The sequence below is a fragment of the Pinus tabuliformis genome, chromosome 5_2 (genome assembly GCF_031772625.1).
Source record: "Pinus tabuliformis cultivar Carrire ecotype Pingquan chromosome 5_2, CPIR1, whole genome shotgun sequence".
Classification (NCBI taxonomy): domain Eukaryota; kingdom Viridiplantae; phylum Streptophyta; class Pinopsida; order Pinales; family Pinaceae; genus Pinus; species Pinus tabuliformis.
The window spans coordinates 1,107,312,852-1,107,337,010 of NC_142306.1; positions in this window are offsets into that span (position 1 = coordinate 1,107,312,852).

Genomic DNA, 24,159 nt, shown 5'->3' on the forward strand with positions numbered 1-24,159 from the left:
CTTTGAGGTAGAGGATCAAATCAACCCAATTTTGCAGATTTTTGATGAACCAGCTGATAGGCCAGCCGAGAGGAGGAAAAACAGTTTTGATGGTCCAATAAATGGCCAATTTTTGAAGATTTATGTTGTTTGAGGTTTTCGAGCCTTAATGATTGTAAGCATGTTCTTTTACAGGTTTTAGCGTAGACTTAATTAGACTCCATGCCCAATGGAATACTAGGCAATGTTTTTAAGCTTGTTTTGTATGAAGGCATTGGTCTGCAGTTCTTGAGACCTCACAGGGAGGATCTCATCCCCAGAAGGAGCCAGTGTTAGCTCTGCTATACAACAAGGATTTTCCATGGTCAAATACAAACTTGGTCTCCTTGGTTGTGCTCAAAAGGGTTCAAAATCCTCTTAAGGATCATTCAAAGTCAAAACCATCAAAAGAGGAAAGCCCTCAAGAGAGCGGAAATACACTATCGGGAGGCAAAAAACACTCCAAAACCATGAAAAAACCAAAATCACAAGATTAGCAGTCCAAATGCACGACAGTCGTTCGATCCGACCAATCAATGGTCCAAATCTAATCGGCGGATCGCATCGGCAGATCTGATCGACACAGGTAGGCAGTGGCAATCGGCAGGTCGCAATCAGCGGTATCAGCACGGACAGAAGAGGCATTGTGATTGCGATCAGTGATGCAATGTGGACCGTCGATCGTGCGCGCGGATCGATGGCCCACATAGCATCGCTATATCGCTATCGGAAAAAACCAAAGGAGGACTTACGAAGGGGCACAGGACACTGCCGATCAGCGATCGCCGATGATCGGATCGGCGGGTCGCATCGGCGGAGGCTATCGGCACAAACAAAATACAAAGGAACCTTGGGGCAGTGCGATAGTGATGAAACCCGGACCCGATGGGTTTCCAGAATGAAATTGTTTAAATATTTGAAGTCCGGAGGGAGGCCTTTCTTATGTATTTCCCGTGTTTTTCAAGTATTTCAAGGAACAAAGGGACCAAGCCGAGTGCGACATGCGACAGCGACCCAAGGGCGGACCCAATAGATAGTTAAACCATACTTGAGGACTTTTGAAGTCCGAAAGAAGCAGAATGGGCGGGATTTCTCAATATTACAGCATTTTCTGTATACAACAGAAAACAATCATTATTAAGCATTTTTCAAGAGGTCATAGCACCTAAAAAAGGCCGAGAGACAGAGACAGAAGGTTGGAAGTGGAAAGGCAACAGCACAACACGATGCAGCCCGCAACAGAAGTGATCAAGGAGCATAGACAGCGCAACATAGCCATTTCATATTCCCGAAAGGACGAAGGTGGCCAGTGTTCACCACTCCGCATAGTTACTCTTCAACCACCGCATTCAACAAACAGGATGGCTGAGAAGGGAAAGGACAAGACTCGGGCAGATCAGCACATCTAGTAGTTAAGGGATTTCATCCTTTACCACACTCCACCTGCTCGAGTACAACAAAGCACCAGAGAATGTCAAATTCATTCATGGAAACAAGCAGATTGCAACAGAGACTCCATTAGAAGAGTTAAAGCGGTTGGTGGTCCATTATGACCCCTCCACGCATAGAACAGTAGAATATCTTTGTAATCAAACTCTATATATACCCAGAAAATAGATGTAATCGAGGTTGATGGTTGTAGTTTTGATGTAAGGTTCAACTTCTGGAGACTGTAACTACTTTGATACTTGCAGCGTCTGGTCTTCATTTTCAGCTAATACAAGCTTCTTTTGCTGTTAATTGCTCACTATCCACTTCTATTCTGTTCTAGGTTGTGCCTGTTATGCATTTGTTCATGTGCTCTTGATATTTAGCATTAGAGGGGCTGTCATCCCACCTCTGTGTTGAAGTCTAGTATGTATCATTGAATGTGTTATGCAGGTCTCTGTTTACTTAATGCCAAAGAGTTGTCATCCTATCTATGCTTTAGGAAATAGATTTGCAGACCTCCTTACTGGTTGTAGCCGGCCATCACATGGTCTTGTGCATTTGCTGGTGTGGTCAATATTCTCTGTATTCACCCAATCCTCAAACTGTGAGTAATTGGTGGTCTAAAGCCTTGTAGTCTGGGGGTGTTCACCAATGTCTGGAGTTAAGCATAGTAGAAGTGGTCATCTGGCTTGGACAAGCATCATTCCTTCCATTCATCCATCTCCAACATTTTGTTGAGTTTGTAATGTTCCCGAGCATCTCCGAGATACAACCTAGGAAAGTTTCTTGGGGTGATAAGCATCCTTTCAATGGGAGCTGGAGAAGAATGATTTTCTAGAATTCTAGGAAGTTGTAGCTTTCTTTTCAGTTGGGGCTGAAGATTCAAGAATTTATTAGAAAAACATTCGGTGGTTTTTGACTCGGAGAGGGTTTTCCACCTAAAAATCTTGTACCTACTGTCTCTATCGTTCTACATTATTATTTACTACTTTACTAATAATCATAATACTGTTGAAGATTAACTAATGCTCTGAAAAGATTAATTAAATGATGATTGCTATGAAACACTGATTCACCCCCCCTCTCAGTATTTCCAACACTAAAACAACATAAAATCAAGTGTGACACATAAACATATAATCAAGCAAGCAAGTACAAGCAAGTGGGACAAAAATGGGTAAAGGAGGAAAGCATTTACAAAATGCATCTCAAGAAATCAAGGATTTGCAAGAAGACAAACATGAATTGCAAATCGAATTAAAGCACTTGAGTCGGATTTACATCATAAACAAAACATAATTGATCCTCAATACACTATAATCAGCAAATGATATTTAAAGTGAACTAGATATAGGATCAATTGATTTGTGCACTTCAAATAAAATTAAGAGAAAAGCAAGATCAAAGTGATGACATTTTTGATGCAACACATACAACAATGGTTGATGCAATTTGTGACACAGAGGATCTAATACAATAGCATAGAATGGGAAGAAGATCAAAGGCGTGGAGTCAAGGGGAGTAATGATCGTAGGGGGAGTATATGTGTTGTCATCAATGACAAGGGGGGAGATTGTTGAATGGTGTTGTCATTGATGCCAATGTCGGTCCTTGAATGCTCTTAATATTTGTCTAGTTTACATTGATTGGAAGCTCCAAATAACAAGAAGCCCTAGAAGAAAGGAAGGAATCCCTAAAAGCCACGCATTTGTTGAAGATTTTGAGGATGAAGATCAGTGTATTTGCTCACTAAATCACGTTCAATTAATTCTCCTCATCATGCCAATTCCAACGGTATATGGCATGCTTCATGGTTCATCTCGGTTGTGGAGATACACGTAATAAAAGATTGAAGCCCCCATTTGTGGTCAAGATGCCCCAAAGATGTTGCATGCAGCTAGTTGAACAATGGCTTTTTAATTCAAGCAAATTAAATTATATTAATGATCGACTTAGTCATGGTCAAGGGAAATATGGTAATTAAATTTATTAACTAGTCAACCTCCAAGTATGAGATAATTTTGCCTCCAAAAATTATTACAAATTTTTTTATTCTTGCATGTTGGCTTCCCTCCTATTGATTAAGTCGGCTCCATTAGAATCCCTTCCTCCATCACTATAAAAGGAGGCTCGACTTCTTCACAAAGGCAAGCAATTGAACGTTATTTTTTGTGATTGACCTCTGCGGCCTAGTACAGTCACGAAGATTTGGAAGAGCATGCCACGTTTGATGATGGATTTGGGTATTTGAAATTTAATTTTTATATGGGTTAATGGATATAAAGATATCCAATGAAGAATTTGTTGGAGACTATCTAAGGCCATTCGACCTTCCTTTTAAGTTATTTTGAGTACCCTTTCTTTTCTTTTTTTCCTATCTGAAACGTTTTATGGGCGGGACCATGCCACTATGGTAAAATCGCACCGACATTTGAGTCAATTTTTCAGGAGTCTAAAGCCTATTCAAGCATACCCTTGTGTGTATGTATCGCTGTGATCATGATCGTATGGCTATTCAGTGCAACTGTATGGGTGTGCGTTTAACTAGTGAATAACATGTGCGTATAATTGGTGTAATTTGAACATAATGAATTGGTTCAAACATTACAAGCTTTGTATCGTATGTGACCATTGTTGTAGCATGAATTGATTACAGTTTGTGCACGTTGTGGTATATTTTATGGTTCGATTCCATTAGTAATGATATGGTGTTCTTCCAACTACAAATGGTCTTGTAAAGTTTGACGGAGGTGGAATTTAAATTAATAACGAAAGCTTGGAGCCACTATACAGAGATTTCAAGCTTTGTAAGATATATCGTTTATGTTTATGTCTTAACGAAAGCCTGGAGTAGGTTACTTTGGTGGAAGCAGAACTTTGAAACCCCAGATGGCACAGATTTGATGGAGAAATATCTCAAGGCTATAATATATCTTGTAACAAAACTTCGGTGGAATATAGTGCTAGTGTGATCGGAAATTGATGGCAGATGAATCGAAAGTCTAAATATCATCATGATCACCATGAATTAATGCTTTGATTGGGTCAATGTGGTGTGTATGCACATGAAGAGAGGTGTGCAAAAAGTTTGATGGACAAAATGTATGCCCTATGTGTTTTTAGTGTAAAACCTAAGTATGAAAGTCTGGGTAACAAGTACGTATGCATGTGTTTCTTTGATCCAAAAGTACACTGCAGATTCGGATAAATCTGAGTGATGGTAATCAGGCTATGTTTGCTAATGACAAGTGCGACTCACCTGTAAAAATGCAAGAGCGATTAACAGTGAATGTTGTGAATTGCCAATGGTTGAATGTAATGTACACTTGTGCATGAGATCAAGCTTGAGAGACAAAAGTATTATTTCTATCGTTGTGACAAAGATTTATGGTCAGAGGCAGAGTTTTATTAGTATGGTTATGTTGCAGATGTATAACTTGTCTTTATAGCCATGTAATTCATATGTTGCCACTAGTGTCATAGTTGACAGTAATGGTTGGATGAGTGAGGCCATGTATGTGTTACTGCTAGGACCAATAATGAATGTCATTTTTTAATAGAGGGAGTCGAGTATTAATTTGTTGTAGAGTATGGGTATCGTTTGTATCAAAATATGCTCGTGAGAGTCTATGATGCTGCTAAGGTTTTATGTTATTGATGATGTAGTATACCTAGGGGAGATAATATGGGGTACAAAGAGGGTACCCAAGGGAATAATGTAATAATGGGATGGGGCATAGTAATAAATAAGGTGGTTAACCCGTATCATGTAAGAGACCACAAGTAGTTAGCAATAATGTAATAAGTTCATGGTATTAGATAAATGGTATTGAGGGAACCATGGTAATGACCCATGGTATTGTATGTATGAGGCCTATATAGAGGCTAGAGACTCCCCATTGAGAGATGTCAAAGAATATTGTATGAACAAGCATATGGCTTGTGGAGTGTTCTCCTTCCTTAAAGAGTGAATGTATGGTGTTGCCCTACCTTAAGGGTTTGATCAATAAAGAATAATTTCTCTCTATATTCAGATCTTATCATTTCTTGGGTTTATTTCTATTTTCATATATTTTTGGGTCAGATCTATAACAAGTGGTATCAGAGCACTTTCTTGGGCAAAGTGGAGAATATTTTTTTTTTATTTTTGCAGGAATTTTTTGGGTGGCGAGTTTGCAAATCAAATCTGTATGTTTTGGTGCAAAATCTGTAGAATCTAATTACAGATGTGAGTTGTTGATGAAAAAATACCCAATTTGAAAAAAAAATCGGCCGGATCAGAGTCCGGATGAGGGAGATATTGCTGATTTAAAAATCAGTAGGGTTGCAGACATTTTTTGGGGTGGCGAGTTTGCGGAGCAGATATGTTCTCACTGGTGCAAAATATGCAGAATCTAATTGCAGATCTGGATTGTTTATGAAAAAATATCCAAGTTCAAAAAAAAAAATCAGTCGAATCGGAGTCCAGATGAGGGAGATATCGCTGATTTAAAATCAGCTATTTTTTCAGAAATTTTTTGTGACGGTGGGACAAGTGCAGCGCGAATCGGAAATTCCAGTACCTAGATCGGGATTTCTATCATATGGAAAGATACAAAATGATTGTTCCATTTCTGAAAACAGGTCATAATAGGGATTCTGAACAATATTGACTGAATTGTGGCCATTTCAAATTTTCGCCAAGTAAGTGATTTGTTTTCAAAAACCCTCTTCATGGCTTATAACAGTAAGTTTTTTACAGGAAAAAAATAATGGATCTTCTGTTTAAAATTTTATAGCATGTCTTAAGTTTGACTCCCTAGGGTGTTGGAAGGACAAAATAGGGTATTATTTGAAAGATGAGGCTGTTATATGGTGGAAATCACTTGACAGTGAGATTATGAAGTTATGTCGTGCTGACGAAATTGAAGAACTACTTTTGGACAAATGGTCTCATACTAGAAAGGAGTAAACCAAAAAACCTAGCAAAGATTTTATTTTTGCAGGAAAGAAGGAAACCAAGAAACCTAAAGAGTTATTTTCTGCTAGTATCTCTTTATTGCAAGTTCATGGATTGATTCAGAAGGAGAAGATCATTGTGTCTATAAATCCTAGTTGCAAGCATAATTTTATAAATGTCAATTTGGCAAAAAAATTACAAATGCCAACAAAACACATGGAGCACACACAGGTTAATAATGAACAAGTGCAAGTTTATAAAGGTTTGAAGATTTCTATGGATAAGTATGTATTGCATTCTGATTTTTATGCTTCAAATATGGCTAATGAAGATGTTGTTTTGGGATACCCTTGGATGGAATCGGTGGGTTCTATAAATATTAATGTGCAGAAGAAATCCCTGAAGCTTTGGTATAAAAAAGAAGAAAATTACATTAAAGGGTATTTCCATCAATAAACAGATAGAGTCCAAGGAAGCTAAAGCAGAAGATGTTCTAGGGACTGACATATCAGATGATGAGCCACTGATGGTCGACAACCAAACACAAACGTCAAACCAGGTACCAGAAAAACAGGTAGAGTCCAAAGAGGCTGAAGCAGAAAATGTTACATCAGATGAGGATTCATTGGTTGAAGTAATATTGGAAGATAAGAAACAACAGCGGGCACAACAACATGTACCAGATACCAATCAGGCTCCATTAGGTGGTGAATTAAAGAAAGATACAATGTTGGTTAAAACTTCAGCATATCACCACCCACATCACCCCGCAAGAAAACAACCAACAAGATGGCAACGAATTAACCACAAGGACAACAACCCCCGCACGATAGATAGAGAGGAGCGACGATCCACCTACTACACAGAGAAGAGCCGCCAGGATCAACTTCCATTTCAAGCGAGCGAGGCACCAGCTAGATCGAGAGTTCACCTTTCTCTTGGATGGCTAGATGCACGTGCATAGTACCAGTGGACTACTCTTTTGAATAGATCTTATTATTTGTGTTCTTCCCATATTTCGGGGACGAAACATGTTAAGGGGGGTGGAATGTAGTATACCTAGGGGAGATAATATGGAGTACAAAGGGAGGTACCCAAGGGAATAATGTAATAATGGGATGGGCCATAGTAACAAATAAGGTGGTTAACCCGTATCATGTAAGGGACCACAAGTAGTTAGCAATAATGTAATAAGCCCATGGTATTAGATAGATGGTATTGAGGGAACCATGGTAATGACCCATAGTATTGTATGTATGAGGCCTATATAGAGGCTAGAGACTCCCCATTGAGAAATGTCAAGGAATATTGTATGAACAGGCATCTGGCTTGTGAAGTGTTCTCCTTCCTTAAAGAGTGAATGTATGGTGTTGCCTTACGTTAAGGGTTTGATCAATAAAAAAGAATTTCTATCTATTTCTATCTTTTTATTTCTGGGTATATTTCTATTATCATATATTTTTGGGTTAGATCTATAACAAGAATGTAGTATACCTAAGGGGGATAATATGGGGTACAAAGGCAGGTACCCAAGGGAATAATGTAATAATGGGATGGGCCATAGTAATAAATAAGGTGGTTAACCCGTATCATGTAAAGGACCACAAGTAGTTAGCAATAATGTAATAAGCCCATGGTATTAGATAGATGGTATTGAGGGAACCATGGTAATGACCCATGGTATTGTATGTATGAGGCCTATATAGAGGCTAGAGACTCCCCATTGAGAGATGTCAAGGAATATTGTATGAACAGACATATGGCTTGTGGAGTGTTCTCCTTCCTTAAGGAGTGAATGTATGGTGTTGCCCTACCTTAAGGGTTTGATTAATAAAGAAGCATTTCTATATTCAGATCTTATTATTTCATGGATATATTTGTCTTATATTATATTTTTGGATTAGATCTATAACAGATGAACAGTGTTATTTCATATTTGCAAACTAGGGTTTGAGCTCCCTATTGTCATGATGAATGGTTGATTGCTTTGTAAGTGTAATACAGAATCATCTTGAGCTTTTGGTACTTGTTTTCTAAGTCCATTTATTTGTAAGCCAAGGGTATATGATACTTGCCAAAAATGTTTGACCATGTTAAGTATGACAGATTAATGTTATGCATGCTAAGTAGAGAAGTTGTTCGGGTTTGTACATTACAAATTGATGTCATGTATAGTAGAGGCTTGACAAGGTTAATGTATTCGCAGATCCCTGATTATTGAGCAGAGTAAGTGATTGTTGATGTATGGATATTTGTTGGAAACACTGAGAGGGGGGATGAATCAGTATTTCTTTACAATTGTTATTTTTTACTAGTTAAGATCACTTATAATTAGAACACATAATGAACAATGATAAAATAATAATTTTATTAATCAATGATAAGGACTTAAATGACCCTTTTACAATAATCAAGTACAACAATAGCTTAGGGCTCCAACCCTGAAGACTCCAATCTTCAAACGACTAGGCTTCAACCTGCAAGGTGCCAAGCTCCAACTTGGACTTCCCGAGGCTCCAACCCTCTTCACTAGCACATGCTCAAACCTGATCTTCTTGAGAACTCCTATCCTCTAGGGTTCCAACACTCAACAAGTCAAGATACAAGTCTGTCTCAAGTAAGGCTTCAAAAACTAATCAATACGTCTGCGCACCAAACTTATAATGTCCTTCAATAATGTTATGGACTGATCTAATAATTTCTTTCAAAGTGGTCTTCAAGAGGATGTTCAAACACTCCTACAATTGTTGCTCTTTAGAAAGATCTGCTCGAATGATAGTTCTAGGTCTGCAAAACTCTTTTTTGATTGCTCAAGATCTTCACAACACCTCAACGAATCCTTCAGTGTGTCTTCAAGACAATGCTTCAAAGTAATTGTCCCCATTGTCAACCCAAATCTGATTCTAGCTGCTTCTGGGACTGTTTCAAAACGTCCATAAAATGCTGCTTCAAACAATCTTCAAGAGTGCACCACAACCACCTTCCAAAAAGGCAGCCTTAAAATGATTTCAAGAACTTATCACTGGTTAGCTTGAAATCTTCTCTGTCCACTTATCATCACGATTGCTTAAGATAGGTCTGCAAAAAGGTCTTCCAAAATGTACTCCAAAAGATCTTCAAATACCTTTTTAATTCTGCTCTAACAATGCTTCAAACAAGCCTCAAATAATGCTCCAAGATATTATTTAGTTATCTTCAACACTGATATCATCTGCTGCTCCAAAAACGTTTCATATGTTGATGTAGAATTACTCAAATATGTCCATAAGAGAGATGTTTCAATGGATAAAAGCTACCCTCACCATTTTCATATTCTGAAATACATGTGTTATCAATAGATTTGACACTAGAATTTTAACAATGAAAAAGAAAAACTTCTTTGGAATATGATATCACCAGTCTAGTCTCAAAATAAAAAACACCACCATCATTTCACCCTGCTGGTCCCAACCTAAAGACGAAGATTCTTGTGACCAATACTTCGGTTCTGAGAGATCTGTTCAAAGATTATGCTTTGGAAGATCATTTAATCAAGTCTGCACAAGTCTAGAGGCCGAATCTTACAGGTTCAAGGCTTCTTTTGAAGTCTGTCCGAAACAGGGGTGAGTTCTGTTCCAATAAAGAGTCCGAAAATCACAGAGAACAAGGTCCACTCTAGGTCTGAAAATAGCTGCTTCAGGATAGCTGAAATTTCTGAGCCTCTTCACTGGTTTCTACAGGTCAAAGCCCACAGAGATCAACAGAAGAGCCGAGTTATTTCCCAAGAAAGCTATGCCAAGAACCACTTGAAGACTTAGAAGACTTTATCTCCTTCCTTTCGCTCTGTTGTACTTCTTATTTTTTGCTTGACAGAATTGGTGAGCTGGAATGGGGAGAATTCGAGCTATATTTATAGTGGTTTGAGACAATTGAAGAGATGTAACTATTGGAGCGGCATGTCAAGCTTACATAAGTCGGCTTGGCAATTTTTTCACATTTTAACATTTTTCATCTTCAAAAATTAATATCTTCACAACCGTAGGGAGTTAGAGGGCATATATGCACTCGTTGGAAAGCTCTTGAGTCTTGACTTCCTCTACAAGCTAGTGTAAGAGCCACATCAAGATGATATCTTCAAATGTCAAAAAAATATTTTCTTTTGTGACAGTCTTAGGGTTTTTATGACAGTCCTTAGATTTAGGACTTTAGGTCTTGTTAGGCTAGGATTAGGGCATTATTGCCAAGGTCTTTTAGGGCATCACATAGTGAGGACTTCTTGCATTAGGCTAGGGCATCATCACATTCCAACAACTAGGGTTTGTCATAAATGCACTTATCATTAAGGCATGCACTAGGGTTGTCAATCAATGCTCAACGTAGGACTTGCTCTTAGGGTTTCATGCATATTGCATTTAGGGTTAGTGTTTTCCCATCTTCATCAATGCGCATATTGACATCAATGACATCTTTGAACAACAATATTACTAGGGTTCTTCATTCTTTTGACCACTGCTGATGAAAAAGTTGTCGAGTTAAAGGTTTACTGCCTAAGAAACTGGATTCGTCCTCCCCCCTCCTGCCGTGTCTCGAATCCCACTGTTAGACACGATTCTCAAGGGACACATGTCTAATTTGTTGGAGAATCTAGTAGGGCAGCTATTTAAACCATTTCTCCTTAACCTTAATAATTGCTTGTGAACTTTAGTTATCTTATGTTTCTTTATTAGTTTTTTCATCAAACAATTATCAAGAGCAAAAACAATAAAGACAATAGACATAAGAATTAGGCTCCAAGCCAAGGAAAAACCCCTCCAAGGGGAAAACCCAGAAATAATCTCTTCTCTTCTTATAGAATCTGCTTCAAATGAGAAAACCAAGACCCAAACTCCTAGACCAAGTCCTCCTCCAAGCACCAAGTCAACCCTCCAAGAATCCCTTCCAATTAGGTTAAAGATCAACCAAGTCAACAAGGATCAATTCTTCTTCAACCAACTTCAAATCTTAGCTTCGACCCCCAGCTTTAGATCTGCAACCTCGACCTACAATTTTCAGCCTTGCAATAGTTGCAGAAACCCTAATTTTCGCACATGCGAACAGAAACAGAGAAGATTTGGATCTCCTTCCTTTGCTTGGTCTTTCTCCTTGTCTTCTAGTCTTTCGCTCTTCTTTTCTTGCTTCATTTGCTTTAAATCAAACTTGTTTCTTGAGCAGATCGAATTGTTGTCAAATGAGGTCGAAGTCACTGGTAGGATCGACTTGTGCTTGGAGACTTATTTTGACTTTCTAGACACAAAATAAATTCTTCTTACAAGTTACAACTTGCCCAATAGGATCTTATACAAATGATATTAACTCTCTTGACTCATGACAATAATCTTTAGGACTTGACAAGCCCTAGAAGCATGTAGAACATGCTTAACCTAGATGACCAATCAAAAGAAGCATGAAACCCATGCTTGAAAATAATAATTTTTTTCTTTCTTCTTTTTCCTGTTACACAAGATATACATAATGACATAAGTACAATGACAATTATGAAGACCAAAACTAGTTATATTTTCCAACACTCCCTCTTCACTAGGGAGTTATTCATAATTGTACAACCGGTACAAGGATATTCACAAACTAAAGAGTTCTCATAAGAAGAGTCAGAGCCATCTTTAAAGCATCAACATCATAACCAACAATGTCAACATAGTAAGGACTTAACTGACAAGCTCTTCTTTTACCAGAGCATAATGTTGTGAGGCTTTATGTTAGACACCACACTATCTCTCAAGGTATATACCCTATCTGGATGTTCACTAGGTATGTCCTTTTAGGACTATTCTTATCTTGGATTCCCAATCCTCAAAAAATCGGTCCTCTTCGACCACTCTTATCTTGGATACCTGTCCAATCCTCAAAGAGTGTTGGTCCACAAGACTACTTCCTATCTTGAATTCTTTATCCTCAATGAGTAGTAATCTCAGATGCTTATCCAATCCTTCCATCCACCGCTCTCCCTCCATGGCCTTCACTTAGACGTATGGGTTGTTAGCCCTCGCCTAGTGCATGACTGATGAATAAGAGAATATGATGTCTTTAACATCACTCCCTCTCAACCTAGAGAGGAGATCCTCATTCCCTCTCGATTGAGGAATAGATCCTTGCTCATTCTCAAACATTTAAGGAAACTTCTTACTCCCTCTCAAACATAGAGGAGATTCCTTACTTCCTTTTAATTGGGAAGTCATAACCACAAGCTCTTTAGCTTGTCTTCATAAATGTATCAACTACTAGTTCTTCATGGAGATCTTCAAGTAGTAGTTGCATGGCTCCTTTCTTTTGCATCTCATCATATTGAGCTTCTACCTTCTTGGATATTATGGAGCCATCCTCTTCCTTTAATCTTGTGACAGGATTCAAGCCATCAACCTTACATATCACTTTCCTCTAGTCATCATCAATAAAGGCATTATATTGAGCCCACCAAAGTATAGCTAATCATAGCTTCTTTTAAACATGAAAGTGATCTTCATTGTTATCGAAACATGAACATTAGGATATCTTCTTGTACTGCTACCTTATAATCCCAAGATGAAATAGACATCTTGTCCATACAATCCTTCAAGGATTAACAAAGCCATCCACTCAATCCATATGTTCTTTGAATTGAGTCCAAAACCAACAGTTGAACTTGCCTCAACTGCCATTATGCATTTATGCAATATTCTTCTAGGTAGTAAAACTATATATCAACTAGATAACCAATACCAAAATATTAATATCAGAATTACCTTATCATGATGGCCCTTTCATCAAAGTATTTGCTTACTTGTATCCTTTGAGATCAACATCATTCCACATGGTCCATATTCATATTGTACAAGAATCCTTCTCCATGCATTCACTTTTAATCAAGGTGCCCATGGATCGAACTTGATTAGCAAGCTACAATATCTTCCTTGGAGTTATCATTATCAACTCTCTTTCCTTCTTCCAGAGACCATACTTGATGTTGATTTATGTCATGCTATTTTTCGGGAGAGTCTTGATCTTTAGCCATTCCGAAGCATACCAAACTTATTCTTCCAAGCATCAAATAACCATATGGAAGACTTACCAAGCACATTCTTATAACCAACTCTTTCTGCAAGATTCTTGTAGATATAAATTCTACCTTTTAGAGAAAAGTTACTCAAAGACATGCATACCTTTGCTTCCATACAACCATCTAGCCATTCTTCCTTGAACGAGCTTGCTTCTTATACCTATTGAAGATAGGTTTCTTTTCCCAAGAGGAGAAGACTTAAATTTATGTCTTTCATATTAGAACTCGACCATCTGCATTCCTTCAACCTTGAAGACTATAGATTCCATACTAGATGGAATATATACCAGCCATAATGCTTCTTCCAAGAACCTTCCTAAATGATGGTTCTTATAGGAGGATCTTTAATGATCCTTCTTGCAAAATGACTACCTCTAACATTATGTTAGAAAATGCTTGGATGAACTATAATATGCAATATGGTCCCAATCTTTCCATTCTTTTAAGCTAGATGATTCCTTTCAAAGCTTCTTGATTATGAATACTCTAATTCTACTATCATATGCTTCTTTCTATGATGCCATGCTTTTACAAAACCAAGACACTTCTAGAGAATGCACCACTGCATGTTACAGTACTTTCTACTTAATAAAAGAAAGACAAATTGCATAATGAACCTCATAGAGATGGGACTTACTTCAATAGTAAAGATCCTTGGGATATTCTCCATTTGGCTGCTTCTCGGGTTCTCCCTTTCCTCAACTATGTGAGCTTCACTCCTTTCCTTCCTTTTGTTGTTCTTTTTCTTTGGACAATCCCTCTTAAAATGTCCATACTCATTGCATCCAAAGCATTGAATTTTAGACATATCTGTTTCCCTTTGGACTTTCCAAACTTCCCTTTCTTCTTCTTCTTGGATTTTACAATAAAGGCTTGAGACTTCTCATTTGATTTGGTGTCATCCTTTGCCTTTATCCTAGTTTCTTCCAAGATACATTGAGCCCATAACTCATCAAAAGGAGTAGTACCCTTTCTTCTTGAGTAGGCACTGTTACCCACAACTACGTGGGTGATATCCCCAGGAGAAATTTTTCTCCATGATGGACCTCAGTCAGCGGCCTCTTGCTAGCTCGTTGTGCCATTTCTCTACCACCTAAGCTAGCCATATGGTCCCTTACCCACCTATATTGATCATATGTTTGAAGATGGGCCTCCCGAATCTAAAGGTATGTCCTATCATTTGGTAATTGAGTATTGGGTTTACTTCTAATGTATACTTCTAGGTATGGATTGATGGGGGGATTTGGCGGAAAGGGTGGGCTTAGTTTGTGCTCTTGTCCCCTTGATCTCTTTTGGATGTTACCCTTGGATCTTAGTCTCGTGGGATCTCCTTTATCGACCATTTGGTTCTATGGTGGTACTACTTGGGAAAACCCGACTTTGGGTGCGTGGTCCCACTCCTTTATCCGCATATATTACTCCCTTTCCACTCACTATAACCCCATTCATCATTTCTCCCACCTAGGTCCACATAGGGCCAACCTCCCTATCCCCTTGCCCCCACCTTGGGTCAGGCATAGAATGATGCCCCGGAGGTTGAAGAAGTTAAAAGAAAAAAAAAAAAAAAGCATAATTGGCCACATTTAACAGGAAATTGTACCACAAAATTCTAAAGATGGTCGGGAGAAAATAATTAGCATGTGGGCAAAATCCAATACATGAGCTCTACCCCAATCCACAGTCATCACCCTAGTTCCATAGGCCCTAGATGAGCTTCCTTTATCATTCAGGAACCCATGATTGTCCCAACCCCTGGAGGGCAATGAACTACCCTACCTAAAAAGGGGTAATCGTTGTTATATTTTACACATCGTGCTCTTGTCCTTTGAGCTTCGAGCAATTAATTAAAGAAAATTCATAAAAGGTAAAAGGCATACAAAGAAGGGTGGAAAAATCAAGGTCATGACACCTCATGTACCACGATTGCTCCCTCCTACACATTACATACCCAGGTGTGGGCTTCCCCTTATCTAGCTACCCCTATGCCCCAATATGTGGCCCAAGATTGCCCCTCTCATTCCCTACTCCATTCCACTTATTTATCACTTTGCCACCCCCATTAGAGGAATGTACCTGCAACATACTATCTGCTTTAAGCGCTGAAACCACCTAATAAGGTACTTGGTTAACCCCCTTCGGAGCTTGGAGACACTAGCACATGCCAAAGCCCACAACGGAAGGACATGTCATTATGAAGTGCCCACTTTGTTATCCATGATTTGTAAACTCTTTTACCTGATTATTTTAATGATTGGTTGTACTGGAAGCCTAGGGGACGCATTGGATCTTATGCAGGATTACAGGTGGTTTCCATTTGGGTTTGGTCTCCCTATACAGGATCCTAACCCCCAGAGGTCTACATTGGCACATATAGGGTGTGCATCAAGAACCATTGGCCTCCATAACAGCGGACAACATTCCACGGATCTTCATCGATGCTCAGAGATTACTAGCGATCCACTTTTGGGATGATGGTGATATGCTTGGTACATTATGCCCAGCAAGCCCCCACAGGAGCCCCACACACTTGGCAGGTGTCCCATGACTTGTACGATGTCATGACAGCATTCATTCCACCACTCGGACCCTTGTAGAGGATCTATAGGCATCTCCGATTCATATGGAGACCCATGGGGTAAGTTATGTGCCCTCAGACCCACTGGGAGCACCACAGGTCTACTACTTGGAGAATAAGGGGCCACCCCCTTGTCCATCATATTTTGAGGAATTTATTCCTTAGCATGGCACTTCAGGACATCATTAGGCCTTTGGAGGGCCCCATTACAAGTACATATTATTATTTGGCCCCTTGTGAGGCTTACTTTCCCACTTGTGAGCTAGTTTGGTGGGCTTGTCATCGATAGGGTTTTATTTGCACATTATTTTATCATTAGGGGTTAATGTAGACCCATTGGCTAATTCGAACTCCTTAGAAGGCTATATATTGATGTTAGATACATTCATTTGGATCATCACTTGACTTGGGATCTCTCTAATCATAGAGAACTTCACATTTTTTCCTTGGAGGATATTTTTTTGGAGATGGATAAATTTTGACGTATGGATTTGGGCTATTTTTCTTGTCTTGGAGCTTTGTCTTGCAAATGACTGCTGGTTGGATTTCTTCTATAACGTTGTAAGTAAATTTTGACGTTTTTTATTCTTGTTGCTGCATACTGCTAAAATTAAGGCTAGTTGCTGCATAATTTAAATATGGAATTAAGCATGTTTTAGCTAATTTAATGTATGGGCCAATGTTATATGAATGAAATGTCCTAGAGATTATTTGTCTCGATAAGCTTATATTATTTGCTCTAAAGTATAAATGTTTGAAGTTCACTTTTCTTTTCTTTCTCTCAACATTGGATGAAGCTGACTTTCCGAGCCTCCTTAATCAAGAAACCAAGTTCTTACTCATCATCATCCTTGACTCCATATCCCCAAGTGAATTAGGCATTGATCCTTCAAAAAAGGGTGATAATTTTAACCCTCCTTTTACCCTTTTTCCCTAGGTCTAACCCCATTAGGTCACCTAGGGCATCAATTCCCCGGGAATTGACTCAAGGAAAAATTTTGATCTCCTCAAGGTACTGCACTGGTATGTCCCCTCCCTCTCCTCCAAATTTGAGGCAATTCTAACGATGGAATCTCCGGGAATCCCAAGCCTTAGCTCTACGATCGAATTTTGCCTAGGCATCCCCAAGGCTAGACCTCAACAAGATCAATTCAATCTTTTGAAGTAAATATTCTTGTTTGGTCGTTTCCTTTCACCTTGTCCAAGATAGGAACATCATTGGTTGTTACATTCCATCCCCGAACCTAGACTAGGTCCACTTGGCCCCATGTGGTCCCACTTCTCAATAAAGATTATTTGTCAAGGACCATTTGGGAATCCAAGTTTCCCAAGGATTATAGGGATTGAGAACCTCGTCTATAAGCCTATTCCTTCTCCCTCAACCCTCCAATCCTCACCCCTTACCCCTGGAGGACCAAGTCCCTTGCTTAAAGAGCAAGCAAGTTCCATTCTTCACTCCATCCTTGGAAAAGGGTTTCCAAGGTCACTTTCCACCTATCCATTGACATATACTTTACAAGTGATCCCTACACTACCAGGACTCCTCCCATCGGTGAAAGTCCGTAAAGAGCAAGGAGACTTAATTGTGGTGACAGTGGGTTAAGCCTCCATCGTTGCCCTTAAACTAGCAATCGCCCTCTTAGGAACCCCTTTTAGGTCCCCTGTTGGTTTGAGTGGTAACATTTCTAGCGACGTTGTCGGGGACACGAGACGTGTGTTTTGTTCCCCATATGACATATTGACATTTCATTATTGGTTACTCCTCTGGAAGAACGAAGCCCTAGTTCTTCATTGAGCTTTGAAGTTAATGCTTGTAGGGTGAAGCAAACATCTATCATGGCACGTCAATTCACCCTGGCGACTCCATTATAATCTTAATATGCAAAATCATAGAGGATGGAGATTTATTTTGGTCCTATGTTTGAAAAACTCAATAACCAAGAGATTCAAGCGCTGCAAAAGAAAGTTGTCAAACATGCACGAACTTTTTAAAATATGTTGGAGAGCATGGATATGGAATTCATGCTTAGGTTTTATAGGTCGCAAGAAGTACAACTCAACATAGTAAGGTGTGCTTACGAAGATGATCCTAGTCGTCTCCTTGACCTTGCTCACATAACTTGTGCCGTGAATATTTTGGATAACCTCATTAATATGAAAAGGAATACCTCCTCTGGGGATGACGAAGAGGTGGATCCCAAGAGCCTCCAAGTCACGTAAGAAAGAATGGATGAGTATAGTTGGTCATGCATGGAGGTAGTACGGGAATATAATTCTAATGAAGTTTTCTCTTACTTATATGATGAAGAAGTGAAGCTTCATAAGATGAAATGTGAATATAAGGAGAACCCTACTAACGCTCTACTCTTGGAAGCATGCTACCAAAATCATGTAACAAGTACCTTAGCCATTGTTCTTCAAGAGAAGAGAGAAGAAGAGAGGTCCACTTATCGACCAACCTAGATTAAGATGACCTTGAGGATCTCGATGATGAGCATGAAGATGAGTCCTTGTTGGGGCTGCAGGATGGACAAGATGATTTTGAGAGTACATCTGTTGAGGAGAATGAAGTTATGGAAAGTAGGGCCAAGACTGACTTTACCTTTCTCAAGGATATCACTCCTGATGAATCCCCTTTTGAAAACCTTGAGGAAGGTGATCCCATAAGCTCCTTGGAAAGTGACATTGGAGATTATTTCCTCATTAAAAAGGAGAAGTGGGAAATTGTTGGGCCCCAATTTGATTGTGCTCCAATTTATGATACTAACAGGGAAGATGAGATTGAGATTGGTTCTTCCTTTATCCCGAACATTACTTGCGAGGACATAACCATCAATACCTTTGGGAAAGAGTATTATTATTTTCCCTTGCATGAAGAAGGATAACTGGAAATGATTGATTCTCCTTTTAACGAAAGCCCAATCTTTGATGCTTATAATGAGGAAAGCAATGAGGCTCCCACCTACCCACCTCATGGCTATGTATTCAAATCACTTGAGCCTCTAAATTGTGGAGAAGGAAATCCCATCGAATATGACACTTCGCCCTCCCCTTTGCCTTCCCCTCTTGTTCATCACCTTGAGTCTCCCTCAAGTAATTTCCTCGTCTCTTTTGATATGACCTTCAATGACAATGCCCCTTTTCCCCTTTCTGAATATGGTGTCAAGGAGGAACCCTTCATTGAATATACTTTATCCCCTTTGACCCATCATCAAGATTATGATCACTCTGCGACCTCCCCTCCCCGCTGTGACCATCACATTGAGAGACCTATTTGTTGCACTCCTTCTTTCTCTCACCCTTCGTTCCCCTCTCATCACAACCATGTGACATCCTCAAAGCATGATATTACAAGCAGTGATTGTGATGAGGAGTTCTCGAGAGTGAGCATTCATTCCTCCATTTTGTACCTAAAAGGGGAGCCTTGGACCTCTAGAATGACCAGTTTTCTTTCTCCTAGGACCTCCCTCTACCTCGAATGGAGATCATATTTTCCCGCCTCCCACCCACCTCATCCGCCATGTGACTATGTCCTCATTCGATTTGGGGGTTGCTACATGAGTAATCATATTGGCAGGCATATGTATATTGATGTGATGATATGTTGGTTGCACTGGCTTTATGATTACACTTAGTATTAACATTACTATATGCATGTTAGGGTAGGATGCATTGCATGTTGATTTTCCTCATTAGAACTAACCGCATATGATGTTTCTCATGATAGATTAGATTTAAGTTAAAAAAATAAAAAATAAAAATTGCATATTTTATTTGTGGGTTTATGGGCTAACATTTAGGATGGGTGATCATAAGACACCGTGAAAAACATGTTGCCCCGTGGCTTTGATCTTTGACATGTGCAGATAACAGGTCTACGATGACCAAGAGATTGTTGGAGTTATCGTGACCTCCCATTCGAGCAGCCTCGTACACTTCATCGAGAGATCATGTCCCAGTTGGAGCCAAATGTTACCCACCACTTCGTGGGTGATATCCCCAAGAAAATTTTTTCTCCATGATGGACCTCAGTCGGCAGCCAACAACCCCTTGCAACCTCTTGCTAGCTTTTTGTGCCATTTCTCTTCCACCTGAGCCAGCCATATGGTCCCTCACCCACCTGTGTTGATCATACGTTTGAAGGTGGGCCTCCTAAATCTAAAGGTATGTCCTGCCATTTGGTAATTGAGTATTGGGTTTACTTCTCATGGATACTTTTGGGTATGGATTGATGGGGGGATTTGGGGGAAAGAGTGGGCTTAGTTTGTGCTCTTGTCCCCTTGATCTCTTTTGGATGTTACCTTTGCATCTTAGTCCTGTCGGATCTCCTTTATTGACCATTTGGTTCTAGGTTGGTACTACATGGGAAAACCCAACTTTGCGTGTGTGGTCCCGCTCCTTTATCTGCATATATTACTCCCTTTCCACTCACTATACACCCATTCATCATTTCTCCCACCTGGGTCCACATAGGGCCAACCTCCCTATCCCTTTGCCCCCACCTTGGGTCAAGCATAGAATGATGCCCCGGAGGGTGAAGCAGTGAAAAGTAAAAGAAAAAATATAATTGGCCATATTTAACAAGAAATTGTACCACAAAATGCAAAAGATGGTCGGGACAAAATAACTAGCACGTGGGCAAATGTCAATAGATGAGCTCTACCCCAATCCATGGTCATCACCCTAGTTCCATAGGCCCTAGATGAGCCTCCTTTATCATTCAGGAACCCATGATTGTCCCAACCCCTGGAGGGCAATGAACCGCCCTACCTAAAAGGGGGTAATCACTACTATATCTTACACATCATGCTCTTGTCCTTTGAGCCCCGAGCAGTTAATTAAAGAAAATTCATAAAAGGCAAAAGGCATATAAAGAAGGGTGGAAAAATCAAGGTCAGGGCACCTCATGTACCACGATTGCTCCCTCCTACACATTACATACCCAGGTGTGGGCTTCCCCTTATCTAGCTACCCCTATGCCCCAATATGTGGCCCAGGATTGCCCCTCTCATTCCCTACTCCATTCCACTTATTTATCACTTTGCCACCCCCATTAGAGGAATGTACCTGCGACATACTATCCCCTTTAAGGGCTTAAACCACCTAATAAGGTACTTGGTTAACCTCCTTTGGAGCTTGGAGACACTAGCACATGCCAAAGCCCACAACGAACGGACATGTCATTATAAGTGCCCACTTTGTTATCCATGATTTGTAAACTCTTTTACCCAATTATTTTAATGACTGGTTGTATTGGAAGCCTAGGCAACGCATGGGATCTTATGCAGGATTACAGGTGGTTTCCATTTGGGTTTGGTCTCCCTATATGGGATCCTAACCCCCAAAGGTCTACATTGGCACATATAGGTGTGCATCGAGAACCATTGGCCTCCACAACATCGGACAACACTCCACGGATCTTCATCGATGCTCAAAGATCACTAGCAATCCACTTTTGGGATGATGGTGATATGCTTGGTACATTATGCCCAACAGGTCCACACAGGAGCCCCACACACTTGGCAGATGTCCTAGGACTTGTATGATGTAATGACAACATTCATTCCACCACTCGGACCCTTGCAAAGGATCTACAGGCATCTCTAATTCATATGGAGACCCATGGGGTCATTTATGTTCCCTCAGACCCACTGGGAGCACCACAGGTCTACTACTTGGAGAACAAGGGACCACCCGCTTGTCCATCATATTCCGAGGAATTTATTCCTCGGCATGGCACTTCAGGACATTATTAGGCCTTTGGAGGGCCCCACGACATGTACATATTATTATTTGGCCCCTTGTGAGCTAGTTTGGTGGGCTTGTCACCAATAAGGGTTTTATTTGCAAATTATTTTATCATTAGGGGCTAATGTAGGCCCATAACTAATTCGAACTCCTTAGGAGGCTATATATTGATGTTAGATACATTCATTTGGATCATCACTTGACTTGGGATCTCTCTAATCATAGAAAACTTCACACTATTTCCTTGGAGGATATTTTTTGGAGATGGATGAATTTTGACGTATGGATTTGGGCTACTTTTCTTGTCTTGGAGCTTTGTCTTGCAAATGAACTACTAGTTGGATATATTCTATAACGTTGTAAGTAAATTTTGACGTTGTTACTCTTGTTGCTGAGTACTGCTAAAATCAGGGCTAGTTGCTGCATAATTGAAATATGGAATTAAGCATGTTTTAGCTAATTTAATGTATGGGCCAATGTTATATGAATGAAATGTCCTAGAGATTATTTGTCTTGATAAGCTTGCATTATTTGCTCTAAAGTATAAATGTTTAAAGGTCACTTTTCTTTTCTTTCTCTCAACATTGGATGAACTTGACTTTCCGGGCCTCCTTAATCAAGAAACTAAGTTCTTACTCATCATTATCCTGGACTCCATATCCCCAAGTGAATTAGGCACTGATCTTTCAAAAAGGTTGATCATTTTAACCCTCTTTTTACCCTTTCCCCTTTTTCCCTAGGTCTAACCCCATTAGGTCACCTAGGGCATCAATTTCCCGGGAATTGACCCAAGGAAAAATTTTGATCTCCTACAGGCTACTACACTGGTACGTCCCCTCCCTCTCCTCCAAATTTGAGGCAATTATAACGGTGGAATCTTCGAAAATCCCAAGCCCTAGCTCTAGGATCAAATTTTGCCTAGGCATCCACAAGGATAGACCTCAACAGGATCAATTCAACCTTTTGAAGTAAATATTCTTGTCTGGTCCTTTCCTTTCACCTTGTCCAAGATAAGAACATCATTGGTTGCTACATTCTATCCTTGAACCTGAATTGGGTCCACTTGGCCCCGTGTGGTCCCAGTTCTCAATAAAGATTATTTGTCAAGGACCATTTGGGAATCCAAGTTTCCCAAGGATTATAGGGATTGAGGACCTCGTCTATAAGCCCATTCCTTCTCCCTCAACCCTCCAATCCTCACCCCTTACCCATGGAGGACCGAGTCCCTTGCTTAAAGAGCAAGCAAGTTCCATTCTTCACTCCATCCTTGGGAAAGGGCTTCCAGGGTCACTTTCCACCTATCCATTGACATATACTTTCACTACTGGGACTCCCCCCATCGGTGAAATTCCATAAAGAGCATGGAGACTTAGCTGTGGTGACAGTGGGCTAAGCCTCCACCGTTGCCCTTAACCTAGCAGCTGCCCTCTTAGGAACCCCTTTTAGGTCACCTTCTGGTTTGAGTGGCAATAGGCACTAGTTGCAAAACTGCTCCAATTAAGTGGCAAAGCATTTAATACACAAGTAGTCCTTTCTGAATCGGAAACAACTTCCCCAAGCCCTTACAAATGGTCCATGTCTTCATCTTTTGACTTCCATATCTTATATAGTTGATTCCTCAAGGATATCTTCTAGCCTGATGTACTTATAGAGTTCAATTTCACCAACTTATCATGCATAGCTTTAGATGTCCTCAAATCAGCAACAAAGGGAACAAGATGATCCTTTATGGATTCAATAATGATCCTTTGTGCCCTCACTTCTCCCTTCTTGTATTTTGCTAACTCTCGAGTCTTCTCTTTGTTTGGTATAGTAATTTCACCAAGAACATATTCCATGACTTCATTTTCTGTGAGCATCAAGTCAATCCTCTTCTTCCATGCTAGGAAGTTTGCTAATCCAATAAGCTTGTTGCTTTCCTTACAAAATGTAGCCATATGATCTATAGATTGAGACATAGAAGACAATATGATACTTACTTGTCAACCAAGAACCCTCCTTTTTGATGATGTCTCCAACTATCTTTGATGCTTTCAAGACCTTCAAGGAGACTTCAAAGATGTCCTAGAATGATGACTTCTATGATGCCTTCAATAATAGTGTCTTCCAGTAGCTTCAAAGAGATGATGATGTTCCTAGGATTCTCTGATGCTTCCTTTCCTTCAAAGATGTCTTCCAAAGAGCCTTCTTGGAGAGAGAAATCAATATTATTCCTCAAGATAGAGTAGCATTCCTTCAAGATGCTCCTTCAAAAGCAAAGAGCCTTCAAGAGAAATAGATGTCCTTCTTTAGATGATGAGGCCTTTACTGAGAGATTGATATATTAGTCTTTCTTCCTTCAATAAAAGCTTGATCCTTCTTAAGATGATGAGGTCT